Genomic DNA, 13,667 nt, shown 5'->3' on the forward strand with positions numbered 1-13,667 from the left:
AAAAGAAGTTGCCTCGGTCAAAAAAGTGTTGATTACCTCACCTTCACTAAGATGAATGAGGCATGGATACCGAAGGGACTGACAGTAGGGGATACGTTTGACTAACAAAAGGCCTGATGACATGCGTTGGCCTCAAAATGGTCCCCATGCTGCTGTATTTAATGTCTGCATACCGGATGAATTTCGTGAATTCTCCGCCACCAACTAGGGTTCAAGCCGCAATGTTTTAGTCACCTTTCTGCCTGGAAAACATAAATTTTTCCGGCCGCTGCTACAACAATACCATTATTTTTCAGGCATGTGTACATGCCTAATTTTTCTGGCCTCTGGTACTGCACTGTGGCTGCAAAAAAAAAGGCGCATACAAGTGTCAATTCCCCTTCGTGATCGTTACCTTGTTGTGGTGAAGGGGCTTGCGTATCACAATGAAGCGATCATCACCTCTATGAGTGTGTTGGCAATGTTGCCACACCCCAGATGATAAGGCAGTTGCTTCATTATGATCAGACCAAAAGCGATCGGCTGGATAATTTTTCATAGAAAAAACATTCATTTTTTTTCCTTTTTTTTAAAGTTATATGGGTTTTTAATACATAAAATAAAATAAAAATAATAAAGTCTCTTAATACTTTATTAGAAATAATGCAAACAATTTAAAAAAATCCCCATCAATTCCAATACAAAGCAAGTGCAAAGCTCAGAACTCAATTATTTCAGGATGTAGTAATGGTTCGTTAATTCGACAATGGTTAATCAATTTGACACACGTCCCCGGATCGGGGACCTAACAGGGATTAAACTGACACCACTCATATAGGGTCAGGGTGTCACAGCACATTGCTCCGTGCACGCGCAGTGCCCCAACTTGGGAGTAAGAGGACTGACCAAGCTGCTTTTTCCATCTCCCGGTTCCTAAAATCAATTCAGTTTGGTGTATCAGAGTTTGGTCTGTAACTTTGAAGGCAGTCGAAGGTACCCAGCCTAAATTTTTTTTCACAAAAGGCAATCCCTGATATGGGACATAACAGGGATAAAACTGATGAGAAGAGAACTACATAAAATACCACTTATATCGGGTGTGACAGTAAATTGCACGGCGCAGACGCAGTGACCGTTGATTCAAACAAAGGGGAGGGAGCCAGCATTTTTTTTAACAATCTCCCCGTTTGAAAAATCAATTCAATAAATGGACCCCAGATTGGGGACGTAACAGGGATTAAACTGATGAGAATAACACTACAGAAAATACCACTCATATCGGGTGTGACAGTAAATTGCACGGCACAGACGCAGTGACCGTGGATTCAAACAAAGGGGAGGGAGCCAGCGTTTTTTTAACCATCTCCCCGTTCGAAAAATCAATTCAATTCACCTTTCAGGGACACTTGGTGTTGTACGTGGCTGGGTGGAGGAAGAAACCTTCAATGACATCAACGGGACATGGCTAGCTTGGTATCCAACCTTGTGCAAATGGGGAGTTTGCGGTTGGGCAAATGGACTGTTTGCGGTTGTTTGCGGTGCATTAAAAGGGGAGTTTGGTCTGTCAATGTCTGTGAAGCGGGTGTAACTCTTACACTACCTGATCGATACAACATCATACCTGATCGGATACACACACTGGATGTTTTAAACCACGTTGTTCAAAAAAATGTAGGATTGTTAGGTGATTTATTCCTATATAATTTTCAATGGGAGTTTTGCCATGGAATCCCCCTCCGGCATGCCACAGTCCAGGTGTTAGTCCCCTTGAAACAACTTTTCAATCACTACTGTGGCTAAAATTCGCCTGCCTATTGAAGTCAATAGCGGTTCGCCCGGTTCGCCCGTTTGTGAACATTTGCAAAAATTTGCGTTCGCCGTTCGCGAACGGAAAATTTTATGTTTGTGACATCTCTAACGCTCAATAGACATGTTGATTAGTGATGAGCGAGCATGCTCGGCCGAATACCTGTTCGGCTCGAGCATCGCTATGCTCGGCAAATCCGAGTGCTCGGCCGAATAATTGGGTTCCCGAATACAATTTAATACAACGGAAGTCAATCAGGCACCCCCTGCTTGGATGAGAAGAGGGTGTCTGGTTCATGAAAAAAGGTTAGAAATTGATGGAAACCCAATCAAAATGGCTTGGCAACAGCATTAAGAGGATAGCTAGATGCGTCTTAGACTCATATTATGTCCGACATACAATAGACAACCACATAAAGGCTATATGCCAAATGCCAGGTATGTACAAGCCATCCATCTATCCATGAGACAGATAACAGCCAGCATACCTTAAAATGGCAGCCTTGTGCACTATGAGATGGCTTGGGTGGACCTGCACACCTAGATCAATATCATTAGGGCGACAAAAAGTTTTCTGATTGTCATAATATAATATTCAATAACCTTTCTATACAGTATTTTCATGTAAAAACTAATTTGCATAACCATGAGCTTATGGGAAAGACATACAAATGAGCAGAATCTGCATTTTCTTTCAGCTGTCATAAGACTATGAAATCCAATAGAGGGCACTATTGAGTTATGAACAGCGCCCTCTATTGCTTTCACAGTCTTATGAAGAGACAAATATTCTTGTCAGAAGACTATGAAACCAATAGAGGGCGCGATTCATAACTCAATAGCGCCCCACATTGGTTTCATAGTCTTCTGACAAGAATATTAGACTGATTCTTATGACAAGCTTATTATTGTAGCCTTTGGCATTAAAAATTTGCGATAATGAGGCAATAACTGGTAAAAGGAGGCATCTCAGATCTTAGCAACACTTCCAACTTCCTCAATTTGCAAACCCTAAGTATTTTTTATTTATTATATATATATATATATATATATATATATATAAATATTTATTTATTTTTTATATAGCATTACTGAGGGCACTATGGGGGTTAGTACTACAGCACTAAAGGGGTAAATATAATACAGTGGCACTACAGGGGGAAATAAAATACAGGGTGCAATGACAAGGAACTACTATAGCGCCGCCCCCATCATTGTACCTCTCAGATGCCGCGTTTATACATGATAGCGGCATCTGAGTGTAAAAACAGTTTAAAATTAACAATAAAAAAAAATTAAATCAGACTTACCGCCTCCATTCTTAAAATTTCCAAAACCCACTTTTAAAGGACCAGTTCAGTTCTGAAGTCACTTTGCAAGTTTTATATAGTAGAAAACACCCATAAATGACCCCATTTTAGAAAATACACCCCTCAAGTTAATCAAAACTAATTTTACAAACTTTGTTAAGACTTTAGGTGTTCCACAAGATTTGAAGGAAAATTTAGATGAAATTTCTTAATTTCACCTTTTTGGTAAATTTTCCTTTTCAATAAATTTTTTCCTGTAATACATTAAGGGTTAACAGCCAAACAAAACTCCATATGTATTTCCCTGATTCTGCAGTTTACAGAAACACCCCATATGTGTTGGTAAACTGAGTTAAGAGCATATGGCAGAGCGCAGAAGAAAAGCAGCACCACAAGGTTATTGGAAGGCAGATTTTGCTGGACTGGTTTTTAGACACCATGTCCCATTTGAAGCCCCCTGGCGCAACCCTACAGTAGAAACTCCCCAAAAAATGACCCTATTTTGGAAACTACGGGATAGAGTTTTATTGGTATTATTTTGGGGAACATATGATTTTTTTCATCGCTCTACATTACGTTTTTTGTGACAAAAGGTAACCAAAAAATGGCTGTTCTCTCACAGTTTTCATTTTTGTTTTTTACAATGTTCATTTGATAGGTTAGATCATTAGCTATTTTTATAGAGCAGGCCCAATGATATCAAATATGTCACTTTCTTTGTTTGTTTGTTTTAAATAATGTTTTAAATAATGTTTTTGTGTCTCCATTTTCTGAACACCATATTTTTTTTTATTTTTCTGCCGATCGTCTTATGCAGGAGCATTTTTTTTTTGCTGGAAAAGTTGAAATTTTTATTGGTACCAATTTTGGGTACATATAATTTTTTGATCATTCATTATTACACTTTTTGGGGCAAGGTTACCAAAAACTGCTTTGGCACATTTTTTTTTATTTTAAAAAAATTCACTTGCAGGTCATTATGGACGCAGCAATGCCTAATATGTCAACTTTTCTATTTATTTCACTTTAACACAATAATAAAATTAGTGAAAAAGAAATTATATTTTAGTGTCTCCATTGTCTGAGAGTCATATATATATTTTTTTGTCTCATTTTTTGTGCGATAAGGAGATGGTTTGACTGGTACTATTTTTCACTCGCTTAGGGCCGCTTCACACGAGCGGATGCCGTGCGTGGCATCCGCTCCGTGAAAGAGTGCCAAGACCCGCTGCAGACTGCAGAGGCACGGAGCGGTAACATGACTGTTAATGCTCCGTGCCTCTCTGTGATCTCTTTACTACGAAATCACAGTGACAACTGTGATTTCGTAGTAAAGAGATCACAGAGAGGCACGGAGCATTAACAGTCATGTTACCGCTCCGTGCCTCTGCAGTCTGCAGCGGGTCTTGGCACTCTTTCACGGAGCGGATGCCACGCACGGCATCCGCTCGTGTGAAGCGGCCCTTAGTGTTGCACTTTTTGTAATGTGAGGTGCCAAAAATAGCTTTTTTGGCAGAGTTAAATATTTATTTTATTTTTTACGGTGTTTATCTGATGTGGTATATTATTATATATATTTATAGAGCAGGTCATTACGGATGTGGTGATACCTTATATGTGTTTTTTTTTCCTATTTTTAATTATAAAATCAGGGGAAAAGTTTTTTGTTTTTTATTACTTGCAACTTATTACTAACCTTTTTTCCCGACCAGCGCCATAGTAGTACGGTTTTAGCGGGGTCTTAAAAGATGGCAAAACACATACGGCTAATGTCCAAAGCCGGCAGTAATGCCGATCACAGACATTTAACCCCTCAGGTGCCATTGTCAATCCTGACCAGGGTATCTGAGCATGTGAAACCATGTAAGCGCGCGCTTCCGGTGATGCTTCGGCTCTTCCGTGTGGCGATCAAATTAGCCGGAGCTTGTGTGCAGCAGCCCCTGTCTTTGTAAATGACAGGAGGCTACTGCATAGCATTTCCTATGGAGCCCTTGCCTGTAATAGGGCTCCATTGGAAACTAGAAATTTTCTCATAGACTATCATGAGAATTTCCATCTAATGATTGTTTGTTATAGTTCCCTATGGGAACTATAAAAAAGTGTAAAAAAAAAATAAACAAATAAAGTTTAAAAAAATGCAAATCACCCCCTTTTTCCCAAAAGAGCTAAAAAAATAAAAAAATAACATTATGGGTGTCGCCATGTACAAAAACGCCTATAGTAATATTATATAATTATATAATAATATATTCCCCATTCAGCAAACAGCAAAACGGAAAAAAAACAGCAAAATGGCCGATTCGCCGTTTTTGGTCGCTTTATTTTCTACAAAAAAAATGTAATAAAAAGTGATCAAAAAGTCATACACACCCCAGAATGGTATCAATGAAAAATTCTGATCAACCCGCAAAAAATAAGCCCCTGATCCTCTCTGCACACAGCTCTGTACTTATAATTACAAAAAAGGTTATAGGGAACGAAATATGGCGATGAAAAAATTAAACTCATTTTTTCCAACGTTTTTATTATTTTAACACTATGAAAACACGAGAAAAACTATACATATGAGTTATCGCCAGATTCATACGGACCTGTAGAATAAAAGTAACTGGATAGTTTTATCAGACATTAAACATCGTAAATAAAAAACCTGTAAAACTGTGGTGGAATTGCTTTTTTTTTTGCAATTTTGCCCCATTTGGAATTTTTTTCTCGCTTCTCACTACTATCATATGCAATATTAAATTAGAAAGTACAACTTGTCCTGCAAAAAACAAGCCCTCATGTGGCTATGTGAACAGATAAATAAAAAGTTATGGCTCTGGGAAGGCAGGGAGCGCAAAACAAAAACAAAATAGCCTCCAGGGTAGAAAGGGTTAAAATAACTTTTTATTTACTTTTTTGTTACTTTTTTTCTGTCCCACTCTGGGACTTCAACCTTTGTGGGTCTGATCCCCTCTGCAATGCATTACAGTACGTCTGTATTGTAATGCATTGCCTGTTAGTGTATTACACTGATTAATACACTAACAGGTTGCCTGGGGCTGTATCTCCTCGGCTTCCATAAAAGGCAGGTCCCGATGACTCAGCAAGGCATCGGGCTGCCTTCTCATTCATCGGGTCCTTGTCACCGCAGAGCATAAAAGGGGTTAATCCGCTGGCATCATCTTTTACAGCAATGCCGGTGGATACAGCAGAGGCCTGGCTATCAGTGACTGCCGGGTTCCTGAAGTGATAGGGCGCGCACCGCTCTGATGCCTGCCAATCACCATGACGTAATAGTTAAATCGCCGCCATGACGTACTATTACGTCATGTGTCAGGAATGGGTTAAAGAAATATAATAAATAAAATATAAATTAAAATAATTTCTAGTAAAATAAATAGACAAATATCTAGCATTGTGTTTTGAAAGTACATAAGGTAATTTCCTATTTTCCATAGGATCTCACGTTACCGTTATATATGACACTAATGTGTTAGCAAAATAACAGGAAAAAAAGGATTCTCTTTGTAAAGCAGTAATTGTTAGAACTCTATCAATCACCTCCACAACACCATGAACAGTTCTGCGGAAAATGGTGTAAAAATACAACTCTATTTTCATGGTGTTTGAGTATTGAACGCTGAACTGACTACTTTCATCCTGGTGAAGAAACCCGTTTCAATGGCACACACTTTAGATAAATACCTCTGCACTGTATATTTACCAATGAGGTTTTTTTTAAGATCAACTCTGTAAATGTCATGATCCTTAATGCTATTGTGGAATAAATGAAGAGGGTTCCTTGAGACCATTTGGCCAAGCTCGCCAGCGTACTTTGTTTCCTTCAGAGAAGAAAGAAGAGTACTAAACCATTTTTTGCAGAATGTCATTCTCACACAACAGTTTATGAAAGAAACATCTGTGACAAGAATCTCTAATGCTTTTCTCAAAGCTCAAGGGGATGGAATCAAGCAATGCTTAAAGTGGAAAGCAGCTTCTGTCCTCAGCTTGTTGAGCATGACAACTAATTTGCTATGCAGCCAATGCAAGCTAAACACTATTCTGTCTTCCTTTTGTGAGACATGTGACATTGAGGGGTTAATTTTTACGTTCGGGCAGAATACAGATTACTGCTATTGGAGTGGTCAAAGCTGCGCATTTTATCTCTATTTGAAAAGAGTTTTCCGGTTTCAGTAAATTACGTTTATTCATTCTATAATGAAAAGTTATGCAATTTTCCAATGTACTTTCTGTATCAATTCCTTGCAGTTTTCAATATCTCTGCTTGTTGTCCTTGAAGTAAAACCTTTATTGTCTACCTTCAGTTGATAAAATCTATCCAGGTCACATGATAATTGTTTAAGGGAACAGCAGTCAATACATTTAGGCCTCTTTCACACGTGCGTTGCGGGAAAATGCGCAATTTTTCCACGCGAGGCCTTTTTTACATGGGTGTGTTTTCCGCGTGGGTGCAATGTGTGAGGTGAACGCATTGCACCCGCATTAAATCCGGACCCATACATTTCAATGGGGCTGTGCAGATGAGCGGTGATTTTCACGCATCACTTGTGCGTTGAGTGAAAATCGCAGCATGCTCTATATTGTGCGTTTTTCACGCAAGCAAGTGCGGATGCGGTGCGATTTTCACGCATGGTTGCTAGGTGATGATCGGGATGGGGACCCGATCTTTATTATTTTCCCTTATAACGTGGTTATAAGGGAATATTATTGCATTCTTAATAGTAAATTAGGGATGGAGGGGTTAAAAAATAAAAATTACATTTTTAAACTCACCTCATCTACTTGTTCGCTCAGCCCGGCTCATCTTCTTTCTTCTTCTTTGAGGACCTGGGAGGAAAAGGACCTTTGGTGACGTCACTGCGCTCATCAAATGGTCCATGGTGATGGACCATGTGATGAGCGCCGTGACGTCACCAAAGGTTCTTTTCCTCCCAGGTCCTCAAAGACGAAGAAAGAAGACGAGCCGGGCTGAGCGAACAAGTGGATGAAGTGAGTTTAATTATTATTTTTTCATTGTTTAACCCCTCCATCCCTAATTTACTTAGCATTCTGTATTAAGAATGTTATAAGGGAAAATAATTAAATCTACGCAACAACGATCCCAAACCCGAAGTCCGGGTTCGGGTCTGGGTACCAAACATGCAGATTTTTCTCACGCATTAAAACACTTTGCACTTGCGCAGAAAAATCTAGCATTTTCCCACAATGCACCTGCATCTTTTCTGGCAACGCACCCGCAACGCTTGTGTGAAAGATGCCTAACAGTACAGTTATCAGAGCTGTGATCATCATGACCTTGACAGATTCTCATCCTCAAAAAATAAGCAATGAAGGTTCCCACTTAATGCCTGCAAGCAGAGGTCATGAAAGCTTTAAAAGTTAAAGCATGTTAGGAACTTCTTGAACTTTTTATAAGATGAGTAAGAGTCTTCTGAAACCTGAATACTCCCTAAACATTGCTTTGGCTCTACGTTTGTGCAGAACGGGGTGATTTATGCAGAGCAATAGGCAGGACATGTTCTTGTGTTCTATGCAAGTAACATCAGATGCAAATGTCTAGAACTTAAGTGATTTGGCTGAAAGCAGCTTTATGGGAAATCAAATCCTCAATTCAAAAACAGAATACAAACACAAATCAGAGGAGAAAGATGTAGCGATGTGTGGACGACCATTACTAGCCTCCCTGATCTGGACCTAAGGAAGAAATGAATCCCATTTTAAAATGTGCTGCCCAAATAAACTTTGTGAGCTAAAAACAAAGTTAAACCTCCACCTCTAAAAAAAGGTGAAAAAGGGGTTCAGGTGCATGCTACCATGGCTGCAGCGTAAAAGCAAACAAGGACTACAAGTAGCAGCATACTGCCATGCCCAAATACACATGCAAACACTGGAAAATGAATAATGTAAATTGCATTAATGCTATGCTTACTGTATAAAAATTAGAAGCTTATTGTGCACATTTTTTTATGAAAAAAATCTGGTCCATCTACTAGTGACAAATGGCTTTCAACAAATGGGATCTACACTAACAGACTTGCCTCTCCTGGGCTTTTTGCGTACAAAGTTCAGGGCGATGTAGAATCCAACTATATTGTACTCTGATTAGAAGCGCTGGGACAGTGGTTAAGGAGTGCATGGTCCAAATAGGGGAGGTCGCTCCCCCAAATGTATAATGTAAAAAAAACTAAGTTAGACCAGTACCCCCAAAAATTTTAAAAAAAGCTTTAGGCACATGCTACCCTGGCTGCAATATAAAAGCAAACAAGGACTACAAGTAGCAGCACACTGTCATGCACAAATACACAAGCAAGCACTGGAAACATGAACACATGTAAAGGTCATTACTGCTTTACTTACTATATAATAATTAGAAGCTCTTTGCACACATTCTTTTATCAAATTTGTGTTGGGCCTATCTACTGGTTTTGGCAGTACTGATCAGCCATTTTTATTTGCATGCACAGATGAGAAAATTTCTTGACATTAATTTTGTGGGTAAACGCATGGTTGACAGTGTTAACATTTTGTGAGTTACAAACACTGCGCTGTCACTTGTGTTATGCTTTTTATTATTTGAATTGCCCAATTGCACTTTGGCAAGCATTTGACTGTGTAGCTACTCTCACCCAGACCGATCAGCTCTAACTCGGCATGGAAACACTTCAATTTTCATATATGATAGGAGGGAGTGGTAGCGATGCTCTGCTCTGCTTCTTCAGTATATTCAGTAATGCACAGCATGGGCCCTTGTATATACTGAATAGATTTATTAAAGTCTAAGTGCAAAAATATCGAATTATAGTGCAATATATAATAATTAATATTATACCCTTTAAGCTATATTAAATAATAAGTATATTAAAAAAATAATAATAATTTAGTACTGCATATTCCTCTGTGTATATATAGGAAAAGATATTATTGCTGCATTATTTAATATGTATATAGAGAGACTACACTAGAAAATATATCAATAACGTACACAAAGTATATAAAGTACAAGTGCAATAGTAATATTAGCAGTACAGATCAGTCAGAGTAATATTGTAAAGTGATATAATTCTCCTACAACTCAATGCATTTTGCCAACAGGCTTTCTCGGGGGGTATATGATATAATTAATGTTGAGCAAATCGAAGTTCACAAATTGGACCTCAATCCGAATTTCCGGTAAAAATTTGATTTGCCATGAAACTGAATTTCCTAGTACTTTGTGATAACTAATTGATTTTCCATGAAATGGCAGTAGAAATTTTAAAAAAATCATACTTACCCGATCCATTTGAGCACGAAGAGGTCGCCTTGGCCAACTTGCTTGAAGATATGTGTGTTGATGTATGATGTCACCACACCGACCGATGTGATGACATCATCACGCGCCACGCTCGATTTAGTGCTGGGTCTTCAAGCAAGATGGCTGAGGCATCCTCTTCACGATCAAATGGAGGAGGTAAGTACAATAATAAAAAAAAGTTTAATTAGCAAACACTAACATTTTTCAATATGGATCTCAGATGCTGCGATCAGCGATGAATGCGGCATCTGAGGGGTTTAATGACACGGGACAATCTCCATTCTCTGTCATTGCACCCGCTTGTTACAAAGAAATGCGTTTTGTGACTGCCTGAGGCTATCGCCTCACTTGGACTTATTGGTGGTGCACTTGGGTTACACGCAGACACCATCCACTCCACATGATCATGATAGCAACAGATCTGTCCCTGGCAATTTTGGAAGGTTCGGGCCATATGTTGCCTCTGCTCATTATTGGTGTCATTGCCACCAGCCTCCTACTCGCATGTTGTCTCCTCTTTAGCACCCTTATCCAGCTCCCAGGTCTTGTCCAACTTGCAATCATCATCAAAGTCCTCACCCTCCATGCCAGTTTTATAAGACTGTTTTATGTCATTGTAGGGTCCTTGTCCCCCCCCCCCCCCCCGTTTTACTGCACTGTGTTTACCCTAAGGGCCACTGTCGCTTCCACTGCATCTACCGCCACAACCATGGCTGCAAGTGCCACTAATACCACCACCAAAACAGCTATGCATGGGGTCTTCACCTCCGCTTGAACCTCCTCTTCATGGCAGTCCAAACGCTGACTGTTCTCACACGACTCATTAACAGGGAGACTCGTACTGCCCTGGAGCAGGGGTACTGTGAAGTTTGGACATTTGTGGACATTTGCACCTGTTTCCTCTATGCAAAATTATAAACCTCTTACTTTATTTCACTTGAAATGGTTAACAAGCCCTGTTTAATACTCTATAACTGCATTTTATATGTATACTGTTATATATATATATATATATATATATATATATATATATATATATCTTGTTTATTTGCACTGTAATTATGAGGCTCTGTGGAAAAGGTTAATGAATACTGGGAGACTTTTGGGACTTTGAATAAGAAGCTGGTAATTTTCTACAGCTGCCATAGGGTTTAAAGAAGATCATGCTTTGGAGGGGAAAAAGACAGACTTGTTTACCACCAAAACCAGTCAGACTGACCTTTGGAATGTCTGGTTTTAGCTATATTGTTATGTCTGGAAACTTGTTTTTGTCTGAAAAAACTGCTGTATAATTCTTTTGAGTATCATAGAAGTTCTAATGTAAGTCTATGACAGACGGGAGGGGTAACTTTTTAATTATTTGTGCTGAGTTTTTCCACTCCACCTCTCCCATTAAACGGTTACAGTCTAGCTAAAAATTGTATATAAGGAGATTATTAGAGGCCCTATTGTTCTGCAAGTCAGAACCCCTAGTGTACTGCAGTTAGGGACCAGTGCTTGGAGGGGAAGACTCTGCTAGTCTGCATGAATGACCAGAAGAAAACACTAAAGTGGGGAAGCTGAACAACAGACCATGGGCCACCAGCGCTTCGACCAACTAGCCACCCAGACTACTGAGCTACAGAACGTGGGCCTCCAGCCTTTTAAGAGAGAGGGAAAACTAGCTCAGGCCTTTCTTCAGCATCAAACCCTTCTTCTGCCAGGGAGGAGACTGGAGATGCCAGTCCTATGCCTTGTCTCTATTGTTTTGCACCTGAATTCCTCCAGTAAAGAAGCACACTGGTTTACTGGAAACCCTGACTCTCTGGACTTATTTTCTATTGGGGTGCACCATGCCTTGCCATCCCTTCTGGATAGCAGCAACACGTGGTGACACCTCAACGGTATCCAGAGGACCCAGCGTAGCATTGTCGCCGTCCAAAACCTGGCCACTGCAATTTGGCATCTTGAACAGGATACAGACTATCTTCAATATCTTTCATAACACTTGGGATTTTGTTATCTCTTCTTAGGAGAAAAGAAGGCACTCCACTAGGTGGAGGCAGTGAAGTCAGAAAGGATGCAACTAAAAGGCTATGGTGCTCTTTGATGATCTTTTATTATTTCATCTCTTATTGACAGAATACTTATATGTTGATAAGCAAATCTCCCCAATATGTATGTAAACTGTACAGTCTGCATTATTTTTATAATCATTGCATTACTTAAAGTCCCCCTACATATAAGAGAAAAGCTCTCCCAACCTTCCACCCGACAGATGATAGGAACAGAAGGATTGAACGACTAATCCACTTTTTTTCAGCAAAGATAAGCCACTGCCAGAGGTGTTTGACTGTGGCTTACTCCCCTCTCCTTGACAATGAGCGGCCGACTTGGAATTTAAAGTTGTCCTGGAAAAAAAACTAAAAGTGAGACCATGTTATAGGTGGGTCCAAACTAACAGAAGGTGGGGCAACACAAATAGGCAGAGACGCCAAGAGTGAATAGAGCCAGCAATACTGTAGTGCAGGACAAAATACCATCCAAACAAAACCAAATACCACAGTGCAGCACAAAATACTGCTGCACATGCCACAGTATGAAACTGTATAATCGTCCTGAGGACGGCAATACAGTTGAATTCTGGGGGGCACCTTCGGCCATCAACCTGATCCTCCTAAAGCATCAGATCTTTATGTACCTTGGAGTACTTGGGTGACCCCTGGGCAATAACCCACCAGGAAATTTCCCTGTAGGGTCTCTGGCCAGTCCACCACTGTTGACAACAAATGCACTCCCTGCTGACTAAGAATGCATGTGTATGCTATTATACAGTTTGCAGTTTTCAACATTTATTTAAAAGTAGGACAATGTACAGCAATAATGAACACATATAATAGCCATAATTAATATTTCCATATAACCAATTCTATGCATATATTCCAAAGCTAGTATTTTAAGAAAATAACAAGCTATATACAAGAGGGAGTCAAAAAGTAAGATCTTTCTGCTATTTAATTTTTACTATAACTTAGTTAGCAAGAAGTACTGATCCCGTAGGACAGAGGGATAAAACTTAGCATTTATTTTAGGTCAATCTAAAATTATAGACAACAGAGGAGGAGCCTCTATACATAACAGATATAACAAGACAGCCCAGCGGGCAAACTAATACATACAGAAACAGTGTGACCAAAGATTTGAAAAGAAGCAGGAACGTTCTCACCCGGTTGTTGATCAGGATGTCTCATGGAGAGGACTGGGGGTGAAGAACGGTCCTTGGATGCTTCTCG

The sequence above is a fragment of the Bufo gargarizans genome, chromosome 4 (assembly GCF_014858855.1).
Source record: "Bufo gargarizans isolate SCDJY-AF-19 chromosome 4, ASM1485885v1, whole genome shotgun sequence".
NCBI lineage: Eukaryota > Metazoa > Chordata > Amphibia > Anura > Bufonidae > Bufo > Bufo gargarizans.